The sequence below is a fragment of the Gopherus evgoodei genome, chromosome 1 (assembly GCF_007399415.2).
Source record: "Gopherus evgoodei ecotype Sinaloan lineage chromosome 1, rGopEvg1_v1.p, whole genome shotgun sequence".
Classification (NCBI taxonomy): Eukaryota; Metazoa; Chordata; order Testudines; family Testudinidae; genus Gopherus; species Gopherus evgoodei.
In genome coordinates, this window is record NC_044322.1 from 27115625 (window position 1) to 27128034 (window position 12410).

Below are 12410 nucleotides of genomic sequence, written 5' to 3' on the forward strand. Positions count from 1 at the left end.
ATCTAAGCTAGTAATTGAGCTTAGAAGTGTCCATGCAGGTCCCCACATCTGTACCCTAAAGTTCAGAGTGGGGAAGGAACCTTGACAGTTAGCAATGAGGTAAGATCCCCATGCAAACTTCATTTACTTCCAGACACAGAGTTCAAATGTGCATGGATTGGCTGGGTAATTTGCCACCTGGGGCACATATATTGTCCGTGTCTATTGAGTTGGTCTTCTTTGAAGGTACTGCCATGGGAAAGTAATACTTCTAGGAATATTATTTATTATGCATTGTGGTAATGCCTAGAAGCCAGAGACATGGTCCATGACCTGATTTTGCTAGGTACTGTGCAAACATAGAACAAAAAGACTATTCCTCGCCCAATTATGTTACAGTCTAAGCCACTGTCTAAGGAATGTTGCATGGTAATACTCACTCTGACCAACAATGAGTATAACATCCCTCTTTGGAAGTAAAATGTTCCAGAGATGGTCCTTCAGTGAATTAAAGCAATCTGTATTGATTGATTGGAGTTGCCAAAAGGAGTTGAAGGGGTGTGGAAGAGGAACAAATGCAGTTTTAAACAGCAGCAAGGGAAACCATCTGACACAGTGTACTACAGCCAAAATAATGTTCTCCTCAGTGTCTCCATGAGTGAAGAGAATCTGATAATTAATGAAGTGTTGCTAGATGGAGTGAGACTGAGTCTCCTTGAGCTAGTTAATGAGCATTACATATAATAGCACTAATGTAAGTGACGTGACCATCTCTCTGTCCGCTTCCTGTAGTCTGATCCCCTCTTTGGGAAATCGGTAGCCCCTAAAACTGGTGATGTAACAAATCCAAAATTAAACACTTGTGTGCCAGGTATATACAGCTGTGTATTGTCTCTGATGATCAATCAGTAAAACATTTCGCATTTCAGTAGCTTTATTTCTGGGAGAGTGGATTAGAATAAGGATTCAGTTAAGAGATTTATTTTTTCTTGGTGCTCGATTTTTTGTTCTTATTTAAAATACACCTTGGTTTTAGTTTTGCTTGCCCTAGGCTTGTAAACATAGTGATATTGGGTTGAACATTTCTACTTAAGATTTTCAGTTCTCCCTGCCAGTTTAAATTAGTTTGAGTGTTTTGATTTTATTACTTTTTGTTTCAAACTTTGAAATGACCTTATCAGTATCTGTTAATCTACTACTGCTTTTCAATAAAACTGATTCTGATGAAATATACACTACATGGCAAATGTAAGGTGGCAAAAGGATAGGTAGGATAACTTACAGGTTTACACCTTGATAGTAAACCAAAAGGCTGCATTCATCCCTAGTATAACTCCAGGGCAGATACCCTAGGGATTAATCTGAGCCATTCATTTACAGATTTAGAAGGTTAATTTACCGTATATACTCGATCATAAGCTGGTTCATTTATAAGACGACTCCCCCAAGATGGATAAGTAAAAAATGGATTTTTTTATGACCAATTCGTGAGCCAACCCTATAATTCAGGGCTTTGGAGAAGAGCCTGGAGCTGGAGCGTGGAGCAGCTCCGGAGCAGTGGAGCTGCAGGTTTTTGCCTGGAGCTGGACTGGAGCCAAAGCACAGCTCCAAAGCCCTGCTATAATTCAGGGGTCGCCAAACTTTAGCTCCCGGGCCATCAAGATAAGTGGCTGACGGGCCAAGGTTGTTTGTTTACTTCAAGCGTCCGCAGGCACGGAGGTAAACCTAAGTAAACAAAGTGTCCTGGCCCACCAGTGGCTTACCCTGATGGGTCGGGGACAGCAGCTGGTAGAGACATTTTTTTTGGAGGGGAAAGTGAAGCTGCGGGTCAGGGGAGTAAATCCATGTGACCACCCCCCACATGACCGCACCCCTAGCCTGGAACCCCCACACTCTCCCCATCCCATCCCTTCCCACCTTAGCTGGGGCGGGCTAGGTGAAGATGTCTCTGGCCTGGCTGGAGTTGCTCCGGCGGGCTGGGCAGCATGGCCACAGCCTGCTCTGGGGGGTGGGGCCGAGTAGCACAGCTGCAGATCCTTCGGAGACTGGGGGTAGAGCAGCGTGACCAGAAGCAGAGAGAAAATAGAGCTCACATAGGGGCTCTCCTTCCACTTGTTTTTCCTGTTGCTGGTACAGAAGAGGTAGGGTGATCAGATAGCAAGTGTGAAAAATTGGGACAGGGATGGGGGGTAAAAGGAGCCTATATAAGAAAAAAAACCCCAAATTGGGACTGTCCCTATAAAATCAGGACATCTGGTCACCCTAAGAAGAGGAAAGGTGGTGTGGCCAGGGGATTGGAGTGTTGTGGCTGAATTATCCCTGCATTGTACCAATATATCTCTGCATTCTTCAGCCACCTGTGACTATTGCAGACCAGCATGAGAACAGGTTAGTATGGTGCATGGGAACCATCTAGTATTTGGTCCGTTATGAGATTGAAATGGTAGAAATGTCAATAATAATGCAGGAAAAGCAGACGTATTCAATAAATATTTCTGTTGTGTATTTGAGAGAAAACACACGATATAGTCACATTAAATAATGAAATACTTTTCATTGCAATAGTAACTCAGGAGAATGTTAAAGAGCAGCTACTAAAGTGAGACATTTTTAGAGCAGCAGGTCTGAATAACTTGCATCCAAGAGTTTTAAAAGAGCTGCCAGATGTGCTTGCAGAATCATTAATGTTGCTTTTCAGTGACTTCTGAAACAGTGGAGAGCTTCCAGAAGACTGGAAGAAAATTAATGTTGTGGCAATACTTAAAAAAAGTTAACTGGAGACCCAGGAAACTATAGGCCTGTCTGACATCAATCAATCAATCAGCAAGATAAGGGAACAGCCGATGACGGGCTCAATTCATAAAGAATTAAGCGGGTAGTATAATTGTCAGCCAACATGGGTTTATGGTGGAAATGAACATGATATTTTTTTATGAGATTACAAATGTGCTTGATAAAAGTAATAGTGATGACGCAATAAATATTTGGAAGATACTTCATTTGGTACCACAAAACATTTTAATTAAAAAAAAATGAAGCAATATAAAATGAATATGACCCACATTAATTCAGTGAAGTCTTGTGACCTCTGTTATGCAGGAGGTCAGACTAGAATAACAGAGTGGTCCCTTCTTTATTTATAATCTATGAATGTATGAAACCAGCCTCCGAAAACCTGCAGCAGAATCAGGACAGTGCAAAGGTGACCTTTAATTCACCTTTGCACATAACTCCGATGTGTTCTGTGCAGTTTAGCTGCACCCTAGGATCTGTACCCATATGTATGTGGCTAAATTATGCTCTGCCCCTGCACTTGTACTCAAGGGGGGCTGAAAGGAGTGCCTCCCTTTGCACCGTGAACTCAGTCAATATCCGAGCAGTCACCTGTTTGCAATGGTTACACAAGGTTAGGTGCAGTTCTGTACTAATTCTCAAATTGTCTGAAGAGGGAGCAGGGCTGTGCCTCACTCTCTATATCACGTAAGGTAGTGGACCTGCACATTCTTCAATATTGATGCAGTCAGGAGCCGTGCTTCCCCTTCTCCTAGGGACATTGCACCACAAGTCTTTGTACCACCTCCAGAGTAGAGGAGTGCCTGTAAGATCCAACAAGACTAACAAATCATTGTCTTTGCCTGCAGAATGCTGCAAGGAAGGTTTGAAAATCCTTTTAAAGATTCCATTACAATAATAAGTGTGGCACTTAAACTCTAGAGTGAGTAACTCTAGAATTTCACTGAGAGAAACCACAAACAAAAGTGGGCAGTTAATTAGAAAACAATGGACCCAAATCACTGTTGACTTAAATGGATGCAATGTTATTTTCAACAGAGCTTCCCCATTTACTGCAAGAATGAATTTAACCCAGTACATTTTATTAGGAGCTGATTTATGAACAGTTCCAATTTTGAAAAACAACCTTTCAACAGAACTGTTTAATGTTCCAGTTGTGCCAATGAAATGTCACTATGTTATCCATCATGAATGTGCACTGCAATCACTCATCTTTCAAATGCTAATACCTCTTCAGCTGCCCTGAGATTTTACTTTCCATCCCATTATTATGCCTTTGGCCCTCTCCATGTGTAGTTACAGCTGGTTTTGGTTTTAGCTCTAAAGTATTTCCTTTGTCCCTCTGGTCCTCAAATAACTCTGTCTTTGCTCAACTGCTTTGACTGTTTGTGTTCTGCTGAGCCTCTCATATCAGATTCCTATACTATTTCAAGAAGGTGGGGAGGAGTGGAGTGAAACTGGTTCCTTGTCTAAAAAGCAGGGTTTGGAAAATGAACTTATAGGAGTCAAAGATTTTATCCCAGTTAATGAAATATCAGGTGTTAAAAAATATAATACAATCTTATCTACTATCGGAAACAATACTTTAATTGGGTCAGAAGAGTGAGTGAAATACATATGAGATCCCAGTGCTTGAAAGGATTCTGGAATAGTTTCAGCTTATGGTTTGTGTACATGAACGACTGCCCTTGGTTCAGTTTGGTTACGGATCTTAAGCCGCTAAACTATGGGACAACGAATGCTCAGGTGAAAGGTTGTCATGTGGTGTAGAAAATGTCTGGAATATTACCAGTAATTCAGCCTAACATGGATGGGAAAAGTCTTGGAAATACCAATTATTGTAGGTTCTGAGGGGTTTTGCCTAGTGGGAACTATTGTTACCAGGTGTTTGCTAATTATACAGTGTATAAAAAAACAAATGAATATGGCATGTGTCTGATGACCTTTGTGTAATTATGAAGTATGTCCAATTGTTAGAAATATATCCATCATATGTATCTAATAAGATATTTTTCAACCTTGAACTAGCATCTAATGAGTAACCAGATCAAACAGGCCTTTATACACCATGGGAGTGTTCAGGTGTCATGATGAGGAGCTTGGTATAAAAACATAGGTAGAAACACTCATCCTCAGCCTGACAGGATGTGGAGCAGGTGGCTGTGTTAGCAATTGTCTCTTTCTATTGCCAGTAATCGCAAGAATTACAGAAAACAAAAGGCCAGATCCTGTCACCCTTACTCTTGTTGACTTAGTCCATGAGCAGTCCCACTAGGACTGCTTAGTGTTGTAAGTTACTCCTCAGCATGTGTAAGGATGACTGGGTCTGGCTCTCATTGAATGCTACTAAAATACAGATATATACCCTGCTTTCCTTTCCTAGTTTTTTTATTTGTTTGTTTTTGGAAACATTGGATTTTGCCTCTGGTGTAAAATAAGATTGAGCTCTACCCCTGCATCACAAAGTCATATGGAAGAGAACTTGTCTGACAGTAAGAAAATGTATTTAGATCATCAGTATTTTCTAAACTGGGTGCTAAAGGTAATTATGTAAGTCCACACCAAGTGGGCACCAAATATGCACAGCCTACTTTGTCAGACGTGCTCAGCATCCAGCAGCTTCCTTTGAATGTAGATGCTTAACACTTTTCAAAATCGTACCATTTACATTTAGGTCCGTACATTTGGTATCCATGTTATATAGTTTTGGTCTATTTATTTGTAATTGTGCAATCTATGAAATAAAGTAAAGTAAAGTTTCCAGGACTATTACAGGAATGTCATTAATTGTTGCATTAACATTCCATATTGCTTAGGGTTTGATGATGATAGAGCCCAATTAGTCCCATTGATTTCAATGAATTAAAACTGATTATATTTTTAGACACATTTTTAATAGGAGATTAAAGGCCCATTTCAGCCAACCTTGGTTCCATATAAAGTGTTATTCAATATGAAAAATGGTGGCATAATCAGTCCCTTAATCTCGTATACAGACCATGCTTTAGAAAGGTTAATTATTGCAACATTGTATTGATGTGAATGAGGAGGGCTGAATAAAGAAGAGGAAGGGACAACTTTTCCATAGTGTTTTGTATTAACCTTTTATAGTAATGTGGAGCCAATACAGTTGAGAAAGATTGGTACTGAATTCTGTTCCTATTTGCACATCAACAGAATCATTTACTACCTTCCACTCACTCACATCTGTGCCACCCCACTGAAGACAATAAGATTGCACGGGAATCACTGAGCAAATAATTTTAAGACAAAAGGAGTTGCACAGGTGAACTGAGGGTCTAATTTGACCTGTAGAATTCTTATTGTTAGCAGAGGCGCGTGAGAAGGAACGAATTCATCTTGACTCCCATATCCCAAGCTGTATGAAAAGCCTGGCAAGGAAAACATTCCAAGTGAACTCAGTACATTTGATACAGAAATTATTAAGAGGCAATTCATGCAGTTAGGCCAGAGTAGAATCACACTTCAAGCTCTGTTGAAATCGAATAGGGACAACTTTCCACATTTCCTTTCCACTCCTGTATGGTTAAGTTTTGCAATTTTTCCTCAAGTTGGTTAAGCATAAAGTCAGACTGAAGAAGGGATCCTGGCACTGTTGTTGTAACACTATCTATTCAAATGCATCTGTCTGATTGTATGGAATTTCCTACTGTGCTTTACTTGGTCTATGGCATTTCTGGGTTGGAATCCTAGAAATAGATTTAAAAGTGTAAATGCAAAAAAAGTAACACTGGGTCAAATTCTTATCTCAGCCATGCAGGTGTAAATCTAAAGTAGCTTGTATTGACTTTGGCATATTACATTGTAAGCTCTTGTTCACCTTAGCCTCCAATGATAGAGCAAGAAGCAATGGGCTTAAACTGCAGCAAGGGAGATTTAGGTTGGACATTAGGAAAAAGTTCCTAACTGTCAGGGTAGTTAAACACTGGAATAGATTGCCTAGGGAAGTTGTGGAATCTCTATCTCTGGAGATATTTAAGAGTAGGTTAGATAAATGTCTATTAGGGATGGTCTAGACAGTATTTGGTCCTGCCATGAGGGCAGGGGACTGGACTCGATGACCTCTCGAGGTCCCTTCCAGTCCTAGAGTTTATGAGACTTTAGGAGTTATTTCACATTTTTCCTGAATTTTGAATTTGAACTTTACATTGTGTTATTCATCAACTAATACCATTCTATTTATTTTTCCTCTAGATTTAGCCTTTAGTAATTCTCTATGTTGCAACATGTCATTACGCACAAGCTAGTTTTCACTCTGATTTCTCATCAGGTGTTTTCAAAATTTTTCCGTTCTTTTTCCTGTTCAGTGCAGAACAGTATATTTGAAGAGATTGAAAAATAGGCATTGGCATATTACATTGTAAGCTCTTGAACGCGGACACCCTATTTTTGTTGTGGGGTTGTACCGTGCCTTGCATACTGGGACCCTTATCCATGACTGGAGCTACCATACCACTGCAGTACAAATAATAATAAAAATCGAACCCTATTTGCATAATGATATAAAAATGTTGTTTCAGGAAATCTCTCTCTTTGTCTTTTTTATCATGAGCTCCTAAAACAAAAACATTTCCTGAAATTCTCTGTCACAGCTCTTCTTTTACTGCTTTTTTTATCTGTAATTACCCTACTGATAGCATTTCCATCTTTGGTCCCTCAAAATAATAAATAAAATAAATAAAATCCAAGCTACAAGCAAAAGTAAATGGTCCTGCAAGTTGTGCACAGTGTACTATCAAAGAGCACTCATTTTACAGATGGTTAACTGGTGTTATTAAATTATAGCTAAAGCTGCAGAGACCCAAGGTACTGACTTAATTTGAGTCAGTCTATATGCCCCAGAATGCAATTTGTTTTTTCTGGAAGCACTTTATTTGCAATTAATTTTTAAACGTGCAAATGGTGCTTCTATTTTTAACTGGAAATACGTAATATTTAATGGTAATTGACTTGAATAAAATGATTGTGCAATATGTCTGTAGTTGCTCTTTTCAATAATTTTTGAGTACACAGGTTAAACCTCCCATTTCATCTCTTTAGAGTGTGACGCACAAAAATTGAGGTATAATGCATGAGACAAAGGGGTTTTCATTCAGTTATATGGATAGAAATGTACTTGAATGGTAGAGTATCTAGCATCTACCTCCTTAAACGTCTCATTGGTTTTCTCCCCCTGGGAGAATTCTGTGGCACTGCTCAATGCAGAACTGTGCAGAAATTAATGGTGTGTGCACAGAATTCCCCCCCCCCCCAGAAATGGGCTACAAACATGTTGGCTGCCACTAGAGGCTGCCTGACCCAACAGAGCCCAGCACACAAATAGAAGACAAGACTGAGAGGAGAGGGAGGGAACTGGAGAATTTCCAGCAGCTGCAGTTCCCAGGATGCCCTGAAGAAAGGAAGTGGCAGCATGCAGGAAAAAAGATGCAAACCCTGGACCCAGCATCAGTCTGTTTATCTCTCTGGATCCCCAGGCTTTGGGGTAGGGTGTCTGGGCTGGGGAGGAGGTCCTGCAGCTGAGCTCTGGGGAGTAGAGGTTGTGAGTATCAGGGCCAGGAGGAAGGCCTGCAGCTGGCCTCTGGAGCTTAGGGGATGTGAGTGTCTGGTCCTCTCGTCTGGGATCTGGGGCGGGGAGGAGGCAGAGAGACAGAAACTGGATTGTCGTAGGGGTTTCTTTAACTCTCTAGTCCTGGAGGAATTTTTGCATGTATCTGTATTATTACAGACCTAGTTGCTGACAGGTATTTTGAATTAAAATACCAAAACAATTGAAACTGGCTTGGTTACATAGTGTTATTTTGACAAATAAAATTTGCATAATTCTAAAATATTGTGCATACACTTTTTAATTTCTTGGTGCAGAATTCCCCAGGAGTAGTTTTCTCTTAGAAACTCATTGTAACTTGGAAACACTCTAGTATAATTGTATGGAAACCAATGGAAAAGGCCATATACTTGTAAGTCTCTAAATTGGTGGTTTCAAATATAAACTCAGTAAAGAAAAATCCTAATTTTGTCAGCTTGTTTCAGGCTCTCCTTTTCTTTTCTACATGTTCACTGAGATTCTTTCAAACTTTATTTCCTCTTTCCTTTTAGAGCATCTCCCTTGGTTTACTGTAAACTCTGGTGTGACCCAAACTTCTAAGAGGAATATCCGTCAAACAAGCAAACAAGCAAGCAAACCTCTTAGGCCCCAATCCTGCAAACACTCATGTACATGTCTGATTCTACTCGTGTGAATAGACTCAGTAAGTTTAGTAGCACTACTCACATGCGTAAAATTAAACATGAATGTAAGTGCTTGCTGCGTGAGGGCCATTGTTTGGTAAGAGCTGTGCTCAGATGTAAAACAATGTGATTAGGGTGACCAGACAGCAAATGTGAAAAATCGGGGTGGGGGATAATAGGAGCCTATAAAAGAAAAAGACCCAAAAATTGGGACTGTTCCTATAAAATCGGGACATCTGGTCACCCTAAATGTGATACAAACGCTCAGCTAATTTCTTAGAATGTTTAGAGGCTTTTTAAATGTTCTCACTGTGAGGCAGGTTTTCCAGAGACTCAGTCTTGTAGCTTTTCTCTGAACCCTTTCGATTTGTCAATATCCTTTTAAAGGTGTGGTCGCCAGAACTGAATAAAGTATGCAAGCAATGGAGACACCTGAAATGGATCTAAATTTCAGAGGAAAGGAGTCAATATTATCTAAGCAAAAATGTACATAACCAAAATCAATAGTGATTTCGAAAATTAAAGCCTTTTGTCTTAATGTATTCATAGTAACGAGCAAATGCCAATTCTACCCTCAGATTGTGGCTCCCTTTGAAGTCCATTATAAATCCACACAGGCATAATTTGGCCCGTTATTTTCTTGTTACTAAGGTGCTTGGATGGGTCCTATTTTTCCATGCCTTGCCATCTCATGGCCACGAATAATTATTAATTTGTTTAAAAGAAATAATCCTTACTGCAGAGCTTCTAATTTGCTTCTGGGAAAGAACATGGATGTATCTCTGGCTTACCTTTATTTCTACTAATTATTCAATGACAATAAAAGAGATTTGTGACCAGTGACGAAGGAGTTTAGAATATCAAGCCTTAGTGAGGGATTGCTATCTGATACATGCTTCTAGAGAAAAGATCTGTCTGAAGACTGTTCTATACACACTTGACTCTATCTTTCCTAGTTTGGCTAGTACCATCTTCACTCTTTATCTTAATTCAATGTCTTATCTCTAAATGTGTTTTGATAAGGAGCTTCTAACTAGCTCAGCAAATACTCTGCTCACCCTAAATCTCATTATAAAATGTCATCTAAAAAACAGCAGCAGCACAGCACACAATTTAGGCTGTTGTAAACACAACCCAATTGACAATAAGCTGAAGAGAAATAGCAGTGCCGAGGGACCTTAGAGTATCATTAAAATATGGAAGAGGTATGGGATGTTGAGGAGACTTAAATGCTTCTTAGACAGTACCTACCAAATATCTTTACCCACCTATATTTTTGAAACAGACAATGTAGACATGAATTTAATGATGTGACAAACCATTTTCTGTTCTTCTGGGCTGCCATCGTGGTTGCACTGATTCAAAACTCTGCTCTTTAGGCTTCCTTCCATTGGTTTTTACAGCCGTTGGTGGCCAAACACTGATGTGACTGCACCAGAGCAAGCCCCTAGTGTAGACAGGCTAAACTGTGATTTACCCTAGTGTGGCTCACTCATGTTTCAAGCAAGGTAAACTGCACCAGTGCAAATTGTAGTTTATAGCATCTTTATATAAGGGGTTAATGCTGGTGCAGGTACACCTTTAGATGTCCACTGGTGACTGTACTGTAATCCCCAGGCTTTACTCACCCACTGAACTTTTCACATAAAATCAAGTTCTTCCAGACTTATTCTTTAGCTGTGTCTTAGTACTTTGTAATCTTGACACCATCTATTACCATTAGCACAGATTGGGAATCCTTACCCCTAAGGGGTATCATATAGGTGTGATGCTGTCGGATCAGATGCCACCTCATGCCAAGGCCCCTTGCCTCACTGAACAGTAACAAACACATAGCTGGAACTTAGTTTGCCTTAACTGTATATTAATATTGTTAAGATAAATATTAGAGTGGTAAAAATGTGTTTGGTATTTAGATCTTATGAATAGCTTATAGGATGCTGTATGCATTAGTCTGACCCTGTGTTATAAAGCAAGAGCAAGTGTTTGCTTTGTATATCTTTGAACAGTGTAACTTAGGGGTAGGCAACCTATGGCACGTATGCCAAAGGTGGCACACGAGCTGATTTTCAGGGGCACTCACACTGCCTTAGCTTTCTGGCCACTGGTCCGGGGGATTCTGCATTTTAATTTAATTTTAAATGAAACTTCTTAAACATTTTAAAAACCTTATTTACTTTACATATAACAATAGTTTAGTTATATATTATAGACTTATAGAAAGAGACCTTCTAAAAACATTAAAATGTATTGCTGGCACGCGAAATGTTGAATTACAGTGAATAAATGAAGACTCAGCACACTACTTCATCACGGAGGAAAAGAGCCTTCTCTAATGCAAAGCCTGGCTTCCTACAAAGGATGTTAGGTTCTGCTCAACAGGAAGGCCATTGTATCCAAGTGAGCCACTGTGGGATATCAAAGAACAAAGACTTTGTTAATTGCATTCTTCACCCTCTCCAGGAAGGAGAGACCTGCTCATGAACTCACCCCATCAACTTGGACTTTAGGGAGAAGGGGATAAAAATCCCTGACAAAGAAAAAGTTGGTTCATATCTGCTGCTTGGACTGTAAAGGGGCAAGAATTACTAAGGGTATATTACACTGCCCATGTTACAGCGCAATCGCAGCAGCACTGTGACGTGGGCAGTCTAGACACTCTATCAGTGAGGGAGAGCTCTCACGGTGATAAAAAATAACCACCTTCAACTCATCAATTATTGGGAGTGGAACAAATCCACTCTGAATTGGCCTTCAGCATTGGTTCTCCACTTGTAACTCCCTTCTCTTTATGTGCCAATAAATATTTATGCCTGTATCTGTAATTTTCACTTCATGCATCTGAAGAAGTGGGCTTTTTACCCATGAAAGCTTATGCCCAAATAAATCGGTTAGTCTTTAAGGTGCCACCGGACTCCTCGTTGTTTTAAGTGACCTGGGGTAAGTGACTGGTTCTTTGGGACTTGGAGTAATCGAAATATTTTTGTGATCTTTGGTTTAAAGCGACCATCTATCGCAAAGTCCAGCTTGCTTGGGTGGTAAGATAGATCAGAATACTCAAGGGGACTGTCTGTGGTATGTTAAAGGTGTTATTGTGCCTGAATAGCTCATAATTGTTCCTTGTTTGGTGAAATCTTAAGTATGGAACTGACAACCAGATTGGGGTTTGTGCCTTGCTTCTTAACAGTCTGCCCTGAGGCTGGCACTCATGCTTTTGACCCACTCCAGACAGCATGGTAGGATTCACATGCCACATGCTACAGATCAATTGGATGTATAGATCATAGCTCAGCATTGTTAAAAGCTTAAACCTGATGTTCAAAGTTTTAAAAGTTAAAGATTAGTCACGGTGAGTGAACCACCATCATTTGATGTTCTTGAGACAAAAG

At 40.0% G+C, this 12410-nt stretch overlaps 1 protein-coding gene across 5 annotated transcripts in view; it reads left to right on the forward strand.

Moving 5' to 3' along the window:
* CNTN5 (contactin 5) overlaps window positions 1-12410 on the forward strand; it is a 1021024-nt gene that overhangs the window by 698250 nt on the left and 310364 nt on the right. The window lies entirely within an intron of this gene.